Source organism: Chrysoperla carnea (genome assembly GCF_905475395.1).
Source record: "Chrysoperla carnea chromosome X unlocalized genomic scaffold, inChrCarn1.1 SUPER_X_unloc_157, whole genome shotgun sequence".
Lineage (NCBI taxonomy): Eukaryota > Metazoa > Arthropoda > Insecta > Neuroptera > Chrysopidae > Chrysoperla > Chrysoperla carnea.
This window is the reverse complement of record NW_025408108.1, coordinates 6,503-19,896: the sequence shown is the minus strand read 5'-3', so window position 1 is coordinate 19,896 and position 13,394 is coordinate 6,503. Positions and strand designations below refer to the sequence as shown.

General features: G+C 24.1%; 3 non-coding genes across 3 annotated transcripts; all 3 read right to left on the bottom strand.

Moving 5' to 3' along the window:
- Positions 1 to 326: 326 nt before the first annotated feature.
- LOC123303906 lies at positions 327 to 445 on the bottom strand. The gene has a single exon (XR_006535978.1). It is a non-coding gene; the product is annotated as a 5S ribosomal RNA (ribosomal RNA).
- A 6,356-nt stretch (positions 446 to 6,801) lies between these two features.
- Positions 6,802 to 6,920, bottom strand: LOC123303905. Its single transcript, XR_006535977.1, has one exon. It is a non-coding gene; the product is annotated as a 5S ribosomal RNA (ribosomal RNA).
- A 6,355-nt stretch (positions 6,921 to 13,275) lies between these two features.
- On the bottom strand, positions 13,276 to 13,394 carry LOC123303904. Its single transcript, XR_006535976.1, has one exon. It is a non-coding gene; the product is annotated as a 5S ribosomal RNA (ribosomal RNA).

The following is a 13,394-nucleotide window of genomic DNA, read 5'->3' as shown; positions in this document are numbered from 1 at the left end:
TATATATATATATATATATATAAATTATTGAAATAAAATTAAACATTATTAAAATTTTGTTATAATTATAAGCGATTGCTATTTCTAAAAATAAATAAATTTCATAAAATTTATATTATTTTATATTCATTTGAAATATTAAAAAAACTTCTCGCTTTAAAGTAACCATGATATGAGTTATAAATGCAATAAAATTTTATACAAAAAATAATATTTATTTGTTGACGAATAATATAAAAGGTTTACATTTCTAAATAACATATATTTATATATGGTGTGTAAAAAAAAAGAAAAGAAGAAAAATAATTTATATTTTTAATATAAAAAGGCAACCGCACACAGTGTTCCCAAGCGGTCACCCATCCAAGTACTGACTGTGCCCAATGTTGCTTAACTTCGGTGATCGGACGAGAACCGGTGTTTTCAACGTGGTATGGCTGTTGCCAGTAATAAATGAAAATTTTTACAAATATATATTTTTCATAAATATCATTAATATTAAAGTATATTATTAAAATTTTCAATGAAGTAATCAATTTAAATATATACTTATTTATTATACCATATATTTTAAATAAAAATGCAACCGCACACAGTATTCTCAAGTGGCCACCCATCCGTGGTACTGACTGTGGCAAATGTTTCTTAACTATTATTTTATAAAATATTTATACAAAAAATAATTTACTCTTATCAAATATTAATTTGTGGCCTGTATTAAGGCCTATGTTATTTTCATTTTTTAGCAAAAATAATGAAATATTTCAATATATTATTAAAGTAACAGATCATTTCTTTTTTGGTGCTGCTTTTTTAATTTTTGTAGGAGATGATTTGGCAACAGAAGCTTTCTTAGCTTTTGGTGCTTTCGGTTTACGAGCAGGGCTACTTTTGGCAGCGGATTTTGTACTTTTTGCTGGTTTTGCTTTAACTGGTGCTTTTTTTGATGCCGCTGATGATTTTGCAGTAACTTTTTTAGCAGCAGTTGATGATGATGGAGTCGCTTTTTTTGCTTTAGGCTTTTTGGCTGCCAATGATGTAGTTGTGGCTTTCTTTTCTTTTGGTGCCCGTTTACTTTTAGCACTCTTTGCTGAACCTTTTGCTCCACTTTCTTTTTTGGATACTTTTGATTTAGCTGAAGAATTAGATGAAGCGGAAGCAGCCAATTTGAATGAACCAGATGCACCTTTACCTTTAGTTTGTACCAAGGCTCCCTCAGTTACAGCAGCTTTTAAATATTTTTTAATAAATGGTGAAATTTTATCAGAATCCACTTTATAATTTGCAGCTAAATATTTTTTAATTGCTTGTAATGATGAACCACCACGTTCTTTTAAATTTTTAATTGCGTTAACAACCATTTCTGATGTACGTGGATGTGTTGGTTTTGAATGTTGTTTTGTACGTTTAGCACCAGAAGCTGTTGCTTTTTTTGTTGGTGTTGTAGAAGCAGCAGTAACCGCAGTTGCTGCAACAGCTGTAGAATTTTCTTCGGCCATATTTTTTTACTTTATAAAAATAATGTATTTATTATAAATATTTAAATGATAAAATATAATAATTCTATCAAATAAAAAATAAAGGTTTTCAATTATATCATTATTCACAATAATATAAGTCCCTATGTAAGTCAAAGTACCATGTAGAAAACACATAAAAATTAAATAGTATTTCTAATTTACTGTCGTAGTAAACATGATTTATTTTTTCAATTTCTATAATATATAAAATAATAAATTATAAATTTAATAATAATATTTATTTTATAAATTAAAATATATTTAATTTTTTTATTAACAATTATTAATAAACATAGTTTAATATTAATTATTTCAATCATACAAAACAATAATATTTTTAAGGTAAACTTAAAAAGTATATATTTTTATTTTTTATTTAATATCGATTTATTATAAATTATTAGTATATAAATAATTAAAAAATTTAATATATAAATATATATATTATAGTATAAGATTTCATTTTTAGAAAAACTTTTTTTGTCAATAATGAAAACGTATTATTATGAAATGTGTTAATCGAACATTGACAAAATATATTTCATTAGAAAATACTTTTATTTATGCATTAATATCAATAATTAACTATTAAATTAATTTTTTCATAATTATATAAAGAAATTTTATACTGATATAAGTATTTATATATTATAATATTTATTTTAAATATAAAAAAATTTATGACAAAATATATTATTAGAGTATTTGTTGAGATTAATATAAGATTATTTTAAATAAGAATTAATTTATATAATTATTAAAATATTATTAATTTTATGTTATGTAATTTTAATAAAAATAAATAATAATAATAATAAATATACAAATTTTTTAACAATTTAAATTTTATATGATCTAAATAATTTTGTTAAGTACGATATGAGAAATCATTGTAAGCTTCGTTAAGAAACTTTGTAATATAAAATAATAATAATAATATTAAATATATAAATAAATAAAATAAATTTGATATATATTTTTAGTTCATTCTGTGTATAAATCAAAGGATACCGAATAATTGGTAACGGATGCGATATATTATAGTATCGAGTATTAAAACATAATATATAAATTTATCTTGTTATTCAAATTTTTTGTTACTTAACTTATGTATTTAGAAAATTTATAATATTATTTATATAATTGACATAAAATCTTATAAATTGAAATTTTATTAATATGTATCAAAAGAAGAGAGTAACGTATTGATATAATATCAAAGGATACTGATTATTTAAATAACGAATACGTCATATATTGTTTGTGTAACGAAGTTCACTTGGCCATCTAGTTTAAAATAACATTTTCAATAGAAAGTTTATATGCTTTGTTTTTTTTTTTTCTTTAATTATTAAAAAAATAAATTGAAATTTAATTCAATCAAATTTTATAATAATTTTAAAAAAATTTTTCCTTTTAAAAAATATTTTGTGATGTTGTGATAATATGTATTAATACAAGTGCATCCTGATACTTTTATCTCTAGTAAAGGTATGAGTATCATGAACAGTTTTGTTATCTAATGATATTATTTTGATAATATTTTGTGTATATTCTTATAATATTTTGTCTAAATATCATCATAATACAATATTATTTTGATAATATTTTATGAATATTCTTATAATATGTTACCTAAATGTCATCATAATATGATGAATTATTTCCATAATAACATATAAAAAAAGAAAAAAAAAAAAAGAATCATTAATTTATAATTATTTAAATTGATTCTTTAAAAAAATATTATAATATATTATTTATAAAAATAATTTTTACTCTTATTTTAAATAAATTTGTGGCCTTTTATTAAAAGGCCTATGATCGATGTATTATTATTATAAAAATTAATGCAATGTTTTTAATTTATGCTTTCTTTTCAGTTTTCTTTGGTAATAACACTGCTTGAATGTTTGGTAATACACCACCTTGAGCAATTGTTACACCAGATAATAATTTATTTAATTCTTCATCATTACGAATTGCCAATTGTAAATGACGTGGAATGATACGTGTTTTTTTGTTATCACGGGCAGCATTACCAGCTAACTCGAGAACTTCTGCAGCCAAATATTCCATAACAGCAGCCAAATATACTGGGGCACCAGCACCTACTCGTTCAGCATAATTTCCTTTTCGTAATAATCTGTGAATTCTTCCAACAGGAAATTGTAATCCTGCTCGGCTTGATCTTGACTTTGCCTTTCCCTTTACTTTACCACCTTTACCTCGTCCAGACATAGCGAATAAATTTATTTAATTAATATTTTTTTTTGTAAATATAATCACACAGATGTGTACGTTACGGGGATTGTAACATAAATGTTTAAAATGTTATTTGGGTATTTTAATTTATAATATTTATAAAATATAAAACTTTAAAAATAAACCAATCACCTTATAGTATTATTTTTAGCCAATCAGAGAGTAGTATTCATTTTTATTGTTATATCCATCTTCGCGTATATAATACGCTAGTTGTATACACGACACGCTCATACATATACTGACTGGTGTTCTGTAACTATCTGTGTATATTAATTGTTTGTAACAATGCCACCAAAAACAAGTGGAAAAGCAGCAAAAAAAGCTGGCAAAGCTCAAAAAAATATATCAAAGAGTGATAAGAAAAAGAAGAGGAAGCGCAAGGAATCATATGCAATTTACATTTACAAAGTATTAAAACAAGTGCATCCTGATACTGGTATCTCTAGTAAAGCTATGAGTATCATGAACAGTTTTGTTAATGATATTTTTGAACGTATTGCTGCTGAAGCATCACGTTTAGCACATTATAATAAACGTTCAACAATCACAAGTCGGGAAATTCAAACCGCAGTTCGATTATTATTACCTGGTGAATTGGCAAAGCACGCTGTTAGTGAAGGTACTAAAGCTGTTACAAAATATACAAGTTCAAAATAAATAAATCGAAAATATTATTTAATTGATAACATAAAAATACATCAACATATAAAAACGGCTCTCTTTTTAAGAGAGCCATCAAATTTTTTAAATAAGAGTAAATTATTTTTATATATACAAAAAAATAAAATAAACAATTATTAATATCATATTTAATATAAAATTTTATATATTAATAGCTTGAATATATCTATTATTAGTATATCAATATTATTAATTTTAAATATAATAAAGGATATCGCGGAATATATATCGTAAATCAGTGTAATGCAAATGCATTACATTACCTTTATTATTTTCATTTTACATTTACTACTTGTTTATGTACGCTTATAATTATTAGAAAAATATTTTTAATAATTTTAAAAAATAAATGAAATAATAAAAATTTAATAATAAATTATTTATTGAAAGTATAAAAAATGGTATAGCAAAATCTTTATTTTCTTTGATTAAGGCGAAATGTTTTATTAGTTATAAATTCGATAATCTCCTATCGATACTTGTTACTCTTAACTTGTATATATAAAAAATATAATAGTATATTAATTTATAATAAAATTTTTTCAAAAATTCAATAAGTTATTGTAAAATAAAATAGATAATATACAAATTATAATTTATTATTGCAGATATATTACAATAAAAAAAAAAAAAATAAATAAAAATATTTGGTAATGTATGTTATAAACAAAATAATTTGTTGTAAACAAATTATATAATATGTTATATTTATTAACAAATTTATTTACTCTTATATAAATAAAATTAGTGGCTTCCCAAAAAGGAAAGCCTGTTTAAATTTATCGGATGTATTAAATATTCTTTAATAAATTTACTAAATATTTTAAGTAAATTATTATATTTTCTTAACCTCCAAAACCATACAAAGTACGACCTTGTCGTTTTAATGCATATACAACATCCATAGCTGTAACTGTTTTACGTTTTGCGTGTTCAGTATATGTAACAGCATCCCGAATAACATTTTCAAGGAATACTTTAAGCACACCACGTGTTTCTTCATAAATTAAACCAGAGATACGTTTTACTCCACCTCGTCGTGCTAAACGACGAATTGCAGGTTTTGTAATACCTTGGATATTATCACGCAAAACTTTTCTATGACGTTTTGCACCCCCTTTTCCAAGACCCTTTCCACCTTTTCCTCTGCCAGTCATTTTAATAAAAAATTATTTACAATATTTTAACGAACGGATAACACGTGTGTTAACCTCACAAGTATTGTAATGTATGTGAGCGCCGGTACAATTGTGCCTTTTTATATAAAGCATTAAAGATTTTTTAAGCCACGCCTATACAATTTGATTAGTCCATACTCTGATAGCTATCCAATAGGATATGACAACAAAAATTTTGAAATTTCATATAAATATAAATACAACACATTTATTTCGCATTTAAACATTTGACTTTGTAGTATCAAATTGTCGAATATAATTTTTAAAATTGTGTGTTTTTTTGTAAAAACATTATTATTTGAAAATGGCTAGAACCAAGCAAACTGCACGTAAATCAACTGGTGGTAAAGCACCAAGAAAACAATTAGCAACGAAAGCTGCACGTAAAAGTGCACCAGCAACTGGTGGAGTAAAAAAACCACACAGATATCGTCCTGGTACAGTAGCTTTACGAGAAATTCGTCGTTATCAAAAAAGTACTGAATTGTTAATTCGTAAATTACCATTCCAACGTTTAGTACGTGAAATTGCACAAGATTTTAAAACCGATTTACGTTTCCAAAGTTCAGCTGTTATGGCATTACAAGAAGCTAGTGAAGCCTATTTAGTAGGTTTATTTGAAGATACCAATTTATGCGCAATTCATGCAAAGCGTGTTACAATTATGCCTAAGGATATACAATTGGCAAGACGTATTCGTGGAGAACGTGCATAAGCGTTTTAAATGACAATTTAAAAAAAAAAAAAACAAATAAGAAATATTTTCGGTCCTATATATAGGACCAACATATATTATTAAATAAGAGTATATTATTTTTATTAAAAATATATATATATATATATATATATAAATTATTGAAATAAAATTAAACATTATTAAAATTTTGTTATAATTATAAGCGATTGCTATTTCTAAAAATAAATAAATTTCATAAAATTTATATTATTTTATATTCATTTGAAATATTAAAAAAACTTCTCGCTTTAAAGTAACCATGATATGAGTTATAAATGCAATAAAATTTTATACAAAAAATAATATTTATTTGTTGACGAATAATATAAAAGGTTTACATTTCTAAATAACATATATTTATATATGGTGTGTAAAAAAAAAGAAAAGAAGAAAAATAATTTATATTTTTAATATAAAAAGGCAACCGCACACAGTGTTCCCAAGCGGTCACCCATCCAAGTACTGACTGTGCCCAATGTTGCTTAACTTCGGTGATCGGACGAGAACCGGTGTTTTCAACGTGGTATGGCTGTTGCCAGTAATAAATGAAAATTTTTACAAATATATATTGTTCATAAATATCATTAATATTAAAGTATATTATTAAAATTTTCAATGAAGTAATCAATTTAAATATATACTTATTTATTATACCATATATTTTAAATAAAAATGCAACCGCACACAGTATTCTCAAGTGGCCACCCATCCGTGGTACTGACTGTGGCAAATGTTTCTTAACTATTATTTTATAAAATATTTATACAAAAAATAATTTACTCTTATCAAATATTAATTTGTGGCCTGTATTAAGGCCTATGTTATTTTCATTTTTTAGCAAAAATAATGAAATATTTCAATATATTATTAAAGTAACAGATCATTTCTTTTTTGGTGCTGCTTTTTTAATTTTTGTAGGAGATGATTTGGCAACAGAAGCTTTCTTAGCTTTTGGTGCTTTCGGTTTACGAGCAGGGCTACTTTTGGCAGCGGATTTTGTACTTTTTGCTGGTTTTGCTTTAACTGGTGCTTTTTTTGATGCCGCTGATGATTTTGCAGTAACTTTTTTAGCAGCAGTTGATGATGATGGAGTCGCTTTTTTTGCTTTAGGCTTTTTGGCTGCCAATGATGTAGTTGTGGCTTTCTTTTCTTTTGGTGCCCGTTTACTTTTAGCACTCTTTGCTGAACCTTTTGCTCCACTTTCTTTTTTGGATACTTTTGATTTAGCTGAAGAATTAGATGAAGCGGAAGCAGCCAATTTGAATGAACCAGATGCACCTTTACCTTTAGTTTGTACCAAGGCTCCCTCAGTTACAGCAGCTTTTAAATATTTTTTAATAAATGGTGAAATTTTATCAGAATCCACTTTATAATTTGCAGCTAAATATTTTTTAATTGCTTGTAATGATGAACCACCACGTTCTTTTAAATTTTTAATTGCGTTAACAACCATTTCTGATGTACGTGGATGTGTTGGTTTTGAATGTTGTTTTGTACGTTTAGCACCAGAAGCTGTTGCTTTTTTTGTTGGTGTTGTAGAAGCAGCAGTAACCGCAGTTGCTGCAACAGCTGTAGAATTTTCTTCGGCCATATTTTTTTACTTTATAAAAATAATGTATTTATTATAAATATTTAAATGATAAAATATAATAATTCTATCAAATAAAAAATAAAGGTTTTCAATTATATCATTATTCACAATAATATAAGTCCCTATGTAAGTCAAAGTACCATGTAGAAAACACATAAAAATTAAATAGTATTTCTAATTTACTGTCGTAGTAAACATGATTTATTTTTTCAATTTCTATAATATATAAAATAATAAATTATAAATTTAATAATAATATTTATTTTATAAATTAAAATATATTTAATTTTTTTATTAACAATTATTAATAAACATAGTTTAATATTAATTATTTCAATCATACAAAACAATAATATTTTTAAGGTAAACTTAAAAAGTATATATTTTTATTTTTTATTTAATATCGATTTATTATAAATTATTAGTATATAAATAATTAAAAAATTTAATATATAAATATATATATTATAGTATAAGATTTCATTTTTAGAAAAACTTTTTTTGTCAATAATGAAAACGTATTATTATGAAATGTGTTAATCGAACATTGACAAAATATATTTCATTAGAAAATACTTTTATTTATGCATTAATATCAATAATTAACTATTAAATTAATTTTTTCATAATTATATAAAGAAATTTTATACTGATATAAGTATTTATATATTATAATATTTATTTTAAATATAAAAAAATTTATGACAAAATATATTATTAGAGTATTTGTTGAGATTAATATAAGATTATTTTAAATAAGAATTAATTTATATAATTATTAAAATATTATTAATTTTATGTTATGTAATTTTAATAAAAATAAATAATAATAATAATAAATATACAAATTTTTTAACAATTTAAATTTTATATGATCTAAATAATTTTGTTAAGTACGATATGAGAAATCATTGTAAGCTTCGTTAAGAAACTTTGTAATATAAAATAATAATAATAATATTAAATATATAAATAAATAAAATAAATTTGATATATATTTTTAGTTCATTCTGTGTATAAATCAAAGGATACCGAATAATTGGTAACGGATGCGATATATTATAGTATCGAGTATTAAAACATAATATATAAATTTATCTTGTTATTCAAATTTTTTGTTACTTAACTTATGTATTTAGAAAATTTATAATATTATTTATATAATTGACATAAAATCTTATAAATTGAAATTTTATTAATATGTATCAAAAGAAGAGAGTAACGTATTGATATAATATCAAAGGATACTGATTATTTAAATAACGAATACGTCATATATTGTTTGTGTAACGAAGTTCACTTGGCCATCTAGTTTAAAATAACATTTTCAATAGAAAGTTTATATGCTTTGTTTTTTTTTTTTCTTTAATTATTAAAAAAATAAATTGAAATTTAATTCAATCAAATTTTATAATAATTTTAAAAAAATTTTTCCTTTTAAAAAATATTTTGTGATGTTGTGATAATATGTATTAATACAAGTGCATCCTGATACTTTTATCTCTAGTAAAGGTATGAGTATCATGAACAGTTTTGTTATCTAATGATATTATTTTGATAATATTTTGTGTATATTCTTATAATATTTTGTCTAAATATCATCATAATACAATATTATTTTGATAATATTTTATGAATATTCTTATAATATGTTACCTAAATGTCATCATAATATGATGAATTATTTCCATAATAACATATAAAAAAAGAAAAAAAAAAAAAGAATCATTAATTTATAATTATTTAAATTGATTCTTTAAAAAAATATTATAATATATTATTTATAAAAATAATTTTTACTCTTATTTTAAATAAATTTGTGGCCTTTTATTAAAAGGCCTATGATCGATGTATTATTATTATAAAAATTAATGCAATGTTTTTAATTTATGCTTTCTTTTCAGTTTTCTTTGGTAATAACACTGCTTGAATGTTTGGTAATACACCACCTTGAGCAATTGTTACACCAGATAATAATTTATTTAATTCTTCATCATTACGAATTGCCAATTGTAAATGACGTGGAATGATACGTGTTTTTTTGTTATCACGGGCAGCATTACCAGCTAACTCGAGAACTTCTGCAGCCAAATATTCCATAACAGCAGCCAAATATACTGGGGCACCAGCACCTACTCGTTCAGCATAATTTCCTTTTCGTAATAATCTGTGAATTCTTCCAACAGGAAATTGTAATCCTGCTCGGCTTGATCTTGACTTTGCCTTTCCCTTTACTTTACCACCTTTACCTCGTCCAGACATAGCGAATAAATTTATTTAATTAATATTTTTTTTTGTAAATATAATCACACAGATGTGTACGTTACGGGGATTGTAACATAAATGTTTAAAATGTTATTTGGGTATTTTAATTTATAATATTTATAAAATATAAAACTTTAAAAATAAACCAATCACCTTATAGTATTATTTTTAGCCAATCAGAGAGTAGTATTCATTTTTATTGTTATATCCATCTTCGCGTATATAATACGCTAGTTGTATACACGACACGCTCATACATATACTGACTGGTGTTCTGTAACTATCTGTGTATATTAATTGTTTGTAACAATGCCACCAAAAACAAGTGGAAAAGCAGCAAAAAAAGCTGGCAAAGCTCAAAAAAATATATCAAAGAGTGATAAGAAAAAGAAGAGGAAGCGCAAGGAATCATATGCAATTTACATTTACAAAGTATTAAAACAAGTGCATCCTGATACTGGTATCTCTAGTAAAGCTATGAGTATCATGAACAGTTTTGTTAATGATATTTTTGAACGTATTGCTGCTGAAGCATCACGTTTAGCACATTATAATAAACGTTCAACAATCACAAGTCGGGAAATTCAAACCGCAGTTCGATTATTATTACCTGGTGAATTGGCAAAGCACGCTGTTAGTGAAGGTACTAAAGCTGTTACAAAATATACAAGTTCAAAATAAATAAATCGAAAATATTATTTAATTGATAACATAAAAATACATCAACATATAAAAATGGCTCTCTTTTTAAGAGAGCCATCAAATTTTTTAAATAAGAGTAAATTATTTTTATATATACAAAAAAATAAAATAAACAATTATTAATATCATATTTAATATAAAATTTTATATATTAATAGCTTGAATATATCTATTATTAGTATATCAATATTATTAATTTTAAATATAATAAAGGATATCGCGGAATATATATCGTAAATCAGTGTAATGCAAATGCATTACATTACCTTTATTATTTTCATTTTACATTTACTACTTGTTTATGTACGCTTATAATTATTAGAAAAATATTTTTAATAATTTTAAAAAATAAATGAAATAATAAAAATTTAATAATAAATTATTTATTGAAAGTATAAAAAATGGTATAGCAAAATCTTTATTTTCTTTGATTAAGGCGAAATGTTTTATTAGTTATAAATTCGATAATCTCCTATCGATACTTGTTACTCTTAACTTGTATATATAAAAAATATAATAGTATATTAATTTATAATAAAATTTTTTCAAAAATTCAATAAGTTATTGTAAAATAAAATAGATAATATACAAATTATAATTTATTATTGCAGATATATTACAATAAAAAAAAAAAAAATAAATAAAAATATTTGGTAATGTATGTTATAAACAAAATAATTTGTTGTAAACAAATTATATAATATGTTATATTTATTAACAAATTTATTTACTCTTATATAAATAAAATTAGTGGCTTCCCAAAAAGGAAAGCCTGTTTAAATTTATCGGATGTATTAAATATTCTTTAATAAATTTACTAAATATTTTAAGTAAATTATTATATTTTCTTAACCTCCAAAACCATACAAAGTACGACCTTGTCGTTTTAATGCATATACAACATCCATAGCTGTAACTGTTTTACGTTTTGCGTGTTCAGTATATGTAACAGCATCCCGAATAACATTTTCAAGGAATACTTTAAGTACACCACGTGTTTCTTCATAAATTAAACCAGAGATACGTTTTACTCCACCTCGTCGTGCTAAACGACGAATTGCAGGTTTTGTAATACCTTGGATATTATCACGCAAAACTTTTCTATGACGTTTTGCACCCCCTTTTCCAAGACCCTTTCCACCTTTTCCTCTGCCAGTCATTTTAATAAAAAATTATTTACAATATTTTAACGAACGGATAACACGTGTGTTAACCTCACAAGTATTGTAATGTATGTGAGCGCCGGTACAATTGTGCCTTTTTATATAAAGCATTAAAGATTTTTTAAGCCACGCCTATACAATTTGATTAGTCCATACTCTGATAGCTATCCAATAGGATATGACAACAAAAATTTTGAAATTTCATATAAATATAAATACAACACATTTATTTCGCATTTAAACATTTGACTTTGTAGTATCAAATTGTCGAATATAATTTTTAAAATTGTGTGTTTTTTTGTAAAAACATTATTATTTGAAAATGGCTAGAACCAAGCAAACTGCACGTAAATCAACTGGTGGTAAAGCACCAAGAAAACAATTAGCAACGAAAGCTGCACGTAAAAGTGCACCAGCAACTGGTGGAGTAAAAAAACCACACAGATATCGTCCTGGTACAGTAGCTTTACGAGAAATTCGTCGTTATCAAAAAAGTACTGAATTGTTAATTCGTAAATTACCATTCCAACGTTTAGTACGTGAAATTGCACAAGATTTTAAAACCGATTTACGTTTCCAAAGTTCAGCTGTTATGGCATTACAAGAAGCTAGTGAAGCCTATTTAGTAGGTTTATTTGAAGATACCAATTTATGCGCAATTCATGCAAAGCGTGTTACAATTATGCCTAAGGATATACAATTGGCAAGACGTATTCGTGGAGAACGTGCATAAGCGTTTTAAATGACAATTTAAAAAAAAAAAAAACAAATAAGAAATATTTTCGGTCCTATATATAGGACCAACATATATTATTAAATAAGAGTATATTATTTTTATTAAAAAATATATATATATATATATATATAAATTATTGAAATAAAATTAAACATTATTAAAATTTTGTTATAATTATAAGCGATTGCTATTTCTAAAAATAAATAAATTTCATAAAATTTATATTATTTTATATTCATTTGAAATATTAAAAAAACTTCTCGCTTTAAAGTAACCATGATATGAGTTATAAATGCAATAAAATTTTATACAAAAAATAATATTTATTTGTTGACGAATAATATAAAAGGTTTACATTTCTAAATAACATATATTTATATATGGTGTGTAAAAAAAAAGAAAAGAAGAAAAATAATTTATATTTTTAATATAAAAAGGCAACCGCACACAGTGTTCCCAAGCGGTCACCCATCCAAGTACTGACTGTGCCCAATGTTGCTTAACTTCGGTGATCGGACGAGAACCGGTGTTTTCAACGTGGTATGGCTGTTGCC